Here is a 6900-nt window from a genome sequence, read left to right on the forward strand (position 1 = left end):
GTGATGCTGCTTGAAGCAGCCTCTGTAATGACATTTTACTTAGCAGTTAGTGGATCAAACAGAAACCAGCAAAGCATAGAAATCACTATCTTCTTTTATAATAAACTTTTAATGTCAACCTAATTCTCATGGATCCCCAAGTTTCTGACTTGTCCTATCCTTAAAATATTTCCCTCCCTTGACCTTCTACTGCATTGGAAAACATCACTTTCAAGGAATAACCACCAGGTGGTGATCTTGGCACAAAAATGATAGGAAAATCTTGATTACATTATATACTTTTTCTGGATTAATTTTGTTTAAAGTTTTTGTTTTAACTAGGACAACATTAATTTTTAATTGGTGTCTGCCACAAACAGTTGTTTTTATTCAGAATGCACATAAGTCCCTTTGCTGTGAAAATAATCCAGTTATACAAAACCTCTCTTCCTATACAATTTTTTTTTCCTGTGGGGTGATGAGTGATGTCATCATGTCACAGTGTTCACAGGCTGGGGGGTAGGCATGGGAAGGTAAAGCCCAACCCCTCCCCTTTGTCCCTGGAGCCAAGCCTCACTCACTGCCAATCCTGTGCTCTCCGGCAGCCCCGTGGAGATCTGGGGTTGGGGCTGGCAAGCCATGGCCTCTGTCTTCCCTGGCCACTGGGGCCAGAGCTTGGCCTGGCATGGCCTCAGTTGAGCAGCAGGAGGGGAGAGTTAAGGTTAGGCTGGGTCGGGGAGGGCTGGAGTGGGTGTAGCCTACTGTGGCCGTGGCTAGGGTGGGAGAGAGAAATGGCCTGAGCTGACATGAGCATGGCTTGGGGAGGAGGCGAGAAAGCATTTGGGGCTGAGGTAGGGTTAGGGGAGAGAAAGGGCTGGGGCGGCTGTGGCTGTGGCCTGGCCCTCCCCAGTGGTTGGGAGGGAAGGCTGTGGGGGAGGGGAAGTTGGGATTGCCTATCCCATGAAAGAGGGGGGGCTGGTGAGCACAGTGAGCAGGGGGCACAGCCCCCTAGTTTCTCTATATAAAGTGTTTCCACTTTACATAGAACTATTGCTGACCTCAGAATTGAAATTAGTACAGGTTGGACCTCCTTGGTCCAGCACCCTCGGGACCTGACCGGTCCCGGATGAGAGATTTTGCTGGGCCAGGGGAGATCATATCTGGTTCCCCTGCTACCTGCTTCCCCCAGTCTTTGACCAGTCGCCAGCCTCTTGTCTGGCTCCCGTTTGCCACCAGCCTCGCTGCCCTGCTGGTCCCCCCCACCTCCTTCCACGCTATGCTGGGCAGACCAGCTCCCTGCTCTGGGCTCCTGGTCCCCATGGGGCAGCCCCACTGCAGAGCGCTAAGCTCCTGGCTCCATGAGGCAGCCCCACTGGGTTGTGCCTGGCTGCCCAGTTGTGGTGCACCAATCAGCCCTGCAGTGGGGAGCCCAGCCGCCAGCCCTTCACCACAACGCTCTGTTTCTGGAACTTCCATGGTCCTGCCGGATAACGGAAGTTGCTGAACCAAGGAGTCCCAGGTTACAGAGGTTCAACCTGCATTTCATTGCTTTTAGAACAGTAAGGGTGCATCTACACAGCACTCTAAACTCAAAATAAGATATGCAATTTGCGCTATGCAGCTTGCGTGTCTTCTTTCAATTGTATCTCAAAATAGCTTACTTTGAAATTTGATGTGTCTACACAGCGCCAAATTTCAAAATCACGTGCTATTTCGAGACATCCCTTAACTCTCACGGAACAAGGGTTATAGGGATGCTGGAATAGTGTGACTGTTATTTTGAAAAATATTTTGAAATAACAGGTGCATTTCAAAGATGCGGGGTAGCTATTTTGGGATACCTCCGATATCCCGAAATAGCCCCATTGTCTAGACATACCCATATAGAGCGAAGAGTTAAAAACAAATAAAATTAATGCCTTGGTTCTACATTTTCATGGGTGAAGAAGAGTCAAACATATCTCCTCTCTATCTTCTTCTAGAGGTATTTTATTTTTCTTCCACTCACATCAAATAGCCTGGGTAATATTATTTAGACAGTTCATCTAATTCTACCGTGTCACTCAATTTACTAGAATCAGTTGTATGAGTATCTCTCAGAGGGGTTAGACTTTTTTAGAGCTGGTCAAAAGTTATTGCTTGTCTATAAAATTAAATTTTAATAAGGCCAGAATGTATACTGCATAAGCATAACCTGCTTGCAGCCCTGATTGTGCAAACACCAAAGCAATGTGCATTAGTTTACTCTCACATTGTGTACAAAGAAGCTCCTTTGTTAAATACATGCTTAAAGCAAGGTCAGGGTTTGTTTGTATCAGGACAATGGGATGTACATGGAATGTGATTGTTTCGCATCAAACAGAAAGGGAGGGGTGTTATGCTCATGCGTGACAACAGCAGGGAGCAAGTGCCCTTGCTTTAGGGAGTGGCCACTGCAGCAGCATAGTCCTCCTCACCCTGGCCTGTCTTGGGGACCAGCTGTTGACTGTACTGTGCAGCTCCCATTGCTCCTGGGTTGGTCCTAAGAAGAAGCTGGTGGGCAGCCTGGGCTACCCTCTCCTGCCCCAGACCAGGCCTGAGGAAAAGATGGAGGGTAGCCTGTATGGTTCCTCCACTAAGTCTTCGCGGTCCCTGTGAGTGCGCTGCACAGCCCCCAGCCCCAGGGAGAAGCTGGCAGGAAGGCAGTGTGGTCCATGCCAACCCAGATCAGCCCTGGGGAGAAGTCTGTGGCCAGACTGCCAGAAGCCAGCCAAGGGTGTTATGTGCCCAGGGGCAAAGGCAAAATTTGAGGCCCCCCTCCCATCGCCACCATGCAGCAGGGCCCCGAACCTGGCTCACAGCTGAGCCCGACCCGCTGGGGACCTTGTATCCGTGTCTTCCCCCACCCCCTCCAGTTTGGGGCTGTTCACTGTGTAACAGGGCAGCTGCCCTGTACTGGCCCTTTAAGAGCCAAACCCCAGCCTGGAGCAGGCCCGGGGAGTTCAGCCCAGCTGGGCGGCGTTGGCCAATTAAGGCCCAGCTGGGGGCTATAAAAGGGAAGGGCTGCTTCAGCCAAGACAGTGTGAGCCTGGCTGCCGAGGGAGCAGGATGCTCTCTGGAGCTAGGGCAGGGCTAGAGAGTCAGGCTGGGCCAGGGTACTCGGACAGCCAACCGGCCAGCCTGCTAGGCCTGCGGCAAGGCTGTGAGCTTGGCTGCCGAGGGAGCAGGACGCTCTCTGGAGCTAGGGCAGGGCTAGAGAGTTAGGCTGGGCCAGGGCGCTCGGCCAGCCTGCTAGGCCTGCGGACAGGCCTGCTGGAGAGACACCAAACCCCCGGAAGGGGGGGCTCAGAGTGAGTGACTTGGGCACTGCCGGAGGGCAGTGTGGCGAAGAGAGCAATGTGACCGGAAGATTCCAGAGGGGAAACGCCATGTGAGCGGAGGCCTGTGCGGGCGGAATGGACTGATTCCGGGGACAGACGACTGACCCCCACTACGGTGGTGAGTGACCTCCTCACACACTGCATGCACTAACCCTCTGGCAGAGATGGAGGAGGGTTGGGCTGGGGGTGGGAAGGAGGCTTCAGCCAGTGGCAGTGGGCAGAGGAGGAGCAGGCGAGCTGAGGGTTGATAGGGGAGTGGAGGGGAACTAAATTGGTGCCCCTCTAGTGTAATGCCGGGGGGCAACTCCCCCCACCCCGCCCATATGCTATGCCACTGCAGATTGCACAGCCCATCCCACCCCTGATTGCTCCCAGCCCTGGTCCTGACACTTGTGCCCCTGAGCCTCTAGCACCCTCCCATGAAGGACCTGAGCAATGCTGGCTAAGTCTTCTAATCTTCTGGGGCACCTGGTGCTCGTCACTGTCGGCAGACAGGATACTGGGCTAGATGGACCTTTGGTCTGACCCAGTACGGCCGTTCTTATGTAGTGAGTACATGTTGGTCTGATCCAACCCCCATTGAAGTCAATGGGGCTGTGTCTATATTGGCATGATTTTGACCAAAAGCGACTGCTTTTGTGCAAAAACATGCTACCTGTCTACACTGGCGGGGAGTTCTTGCGTAAGAACACTGATGTTCTAATGTGTGAAATCAGTGCTTCTTGCACAAGAACTAAGATGCTCCTGCTCAGGGATAAGCCCTCTTGCACAACTGTTCTTCCGCAAGAGGCCAGTATAGACAGGCAACGTTAATTTCTTGTGCAAGAAAGCCAGATGGCTAAAGCAAAATGCAGGACAATGTAGCACTTTAAAGACTAACAAGATGGTTTATTAGATGATGAGCTTTCGTGGGCCAGACCCACTTCCTCAGATCAAATAGTGGAAGAAAGTAGTCACAACCATATATACCAAAGGATACAATTTAAAAAAATGAACAAATATGAAAAGGACAAATCACATTGCAGAACAGAAGGGGGATGCGGGGGGGTGGGAAGGGGGAGGAAGATGGCTAAAATGGCCATCGGAGCTTTCTTGCACAAGAGAGCGCCTACACTGGCACGGATGCTTTTGTACAAAAGCACATCTCTTGCGCAAAAGCATATGCCAGTGTAGACGCTCTCTTATGCAAATACTTTAATGCAAGAACTCTTGCATTAATGTATTTGCGCAAAATCATGCCAGTGTAGACGTAGCCTGGGTGTGTTTGTCTTGACTGCAGTGGGCTTTGGAAAAGGCTCTAAGTATTTGTTGTTGGTTCAGATGGTTTCCTCTCATGGAATGTGTTACAGGAGGGGACCAGACAAGAAAAACTGAGATTTGTCTTGCTTCAGATTTGTCTATCAGATGAGCGAGATGGGACCTTCTATAGAAGAAGCCTGTGTGTCAGCCCCACAAACTTGATGGCTCTCCTAATGGTACAACCCACCTGTGCGGAAGTCCCATGTGGATGTCCCTTAGCTCTGGGACCCCTGCTGCTTCCTTGTCACCACTGCACCAGTGGCTAATGTGAGGTGGTAGGAAAAGGGAGCTTTTTCAACTTGGATGGGGAGTTAAAGGAAGTAGAAAAGTCTGGTGGAGAGAGAAGGAAAGAGTCAAGGAGAAGAGTCCTTCATTTCAGCACTCTCCAGACTGGCTGCTGTAATTGCTGTTTGTTCTGAGTAAACTACTCATCCACTAGATGTCAGTGTGTGCTTTATGGGGTTCCTGGTAAAAAAGGGAGACAACTTTGAACTCCAGGTGGATGGAAACCTGTTAGTTTGTGTTTATAGTTAATTAAAATGCCTCCAGATTATATGCACAATGACAGTGCCTACCACTTATCCAGGAAATCTCAGGATAAATATATTTGCCTTTAGGTCTAAAACTAGATTGAGTAATGTACTAAAATGTGTACAGTAAAGAATAATTCTATATTGACAGGGAATGGGCTACGTGATCTGTACAATCTTTCCTAATTTTAGTGACTGTATGAAGCGTTCACTTGCAACTGAAGAATTTAGGGATTCCAGTCTGTCTTAAATCTATGTGGGACAGAAAACAGAGCATGCATGTTGCTGGCATCTCCCAAGCAATGAAACTAATGCCTGGTATACGTTTAAAGGTGACGTCTGCGTAGCTACATCAGTCAAGGGTCTGAAAAAATACCTCAAATCAACATAACTATAAAAATGAGTAGTCTTGTGGTACCTTAGAGACTAACAAATATCTAGCTTTCGTAGGTAAAACCCAGTTAATCAGCTGATTTGGAGTGGAAATAACAGAAACCAAGCTATATAATATAACAGTAGAAGTAGTGCATGTCAATTGTAGGACCCATGTTAATGAGGCTAATTAAGTGGGCTGGGCTTTAAAAAAGCTATGAATGGGACACATCCATACCACTTAATCTTTAAAGTTACAGACTAACACGGCTACCTTTCTGAGGGTATGTCTACACAGCAACATTATTTTGAAATTACTAGCGTTATTTTGAAATAACATAATCTGCATCCACACAGCAGGCAGTTACTTCGAAATAATGTCGAAATACTGTCAAGGTGGAGGACTTTTTACTCTGACTCCTGTAACCCTTATTGTACGAGGAGTAAGGGCAGTTGGAGGAAGAGTGCTCTATTTTGAAATAAGTGCAGTGTAGACACTCCCTATTTTGAAAAAGCTATTTTGAAAGAAGCAGTTGACATAGCTTCATTTACTTGGAGAAATAGGTCACATAGTTATGTTGAAAAGTCTCAGGTGCATCAACACTTCAGGGCTTAATTCGAAATAAGCTATGCATATTGAGCTATGTCAATAAGAAATGCTTCTGTCAATATAGATGCTGTAGTTTGAGGATGTGGTGTTACAAATGGATGGAAAAAGTTCTTGCATTGAAGTAGGGTGTGTCTAAACAATGGGGTTATGCCTAGGTGGCTATGCCAGCGTAACTATGCTGGTATACTCCCTCTACATCACCTAATTCTATTTGTAAATGACTTTGCATATAGACCTAATATTTTCTGTAGTTGGCTTTTTAATTCTTTGTTACTAAGGACACTTGCATGAAAAGAGGATCTTTGCCTCTGAACAATCAGTTGGCTTGGCCCTTTACCATGCTGGCAAGCATCACATTAGGTTGCTGTGGAAGTGATTAGCACCGGCAGAGGATTATGCTGTCTAGTGGGCAACAAGCTGCAGGAGCAGATCAATTCTTCACAAACAAAGATCTTGTTCTTAAGCAAGTGTTTTGAGAAAAAAGGCACAAGAAAGGGAGAGAGCAAGTGAGGGGGAAATGCTATTATGATTGCCGGGGAAATGCTATTATGATTGCCAGTAAAATAGGGTATTTTTTAAACTTCCCATTAGGGATTGGCATGTTTTCAACCCTTCAGGCACTGTCTAATCCTTAGGGATTAAATCATACAGTTTTCTGAAGTCAATGGAAGCTTTACCAGAACTATGTGTAAGAATAGCAGGAGTTGGGCCTAAGTGTATCTCACTGGCACTATGCTGAAAGAAGGCTGTA

General features: G+C 47.8%; 1 long non-coding RNA gene across 1 annotated transcript; it reads left to right on the forward strand.

The window, feature by feature from the left end:
- Positions 1–3067: 3067 nt before the first annotated feature.
- On the forward strand, positions 3068–5077 carry LOC142826813 (uncharacterized). The gene is made up of 2 exons (XR_012901065.2): positions 3068–3456; positions 4688–5077. It is a non-coding gene; the product is annotated as an uncharacterized LOC142826813 (long non-coding RNA).
- Positions 5078–6900: the final 1823 nt, after the last annotated feature.

This window comes from Pelodiscus sinensis, chromosome 2 (genome assembly GCF_052426305.1).
Source record: "Pelodiscus sinensis isolate ZL-2025 chromosome 2, ASM5242630v1, whole genome shotgun sequence".
Taxonomy (NCBI): Eukaryota; Metazoa; Chordata; order Testudines; family Trionychidae; genus Pelodiscus; species Pelodiscus sinensis.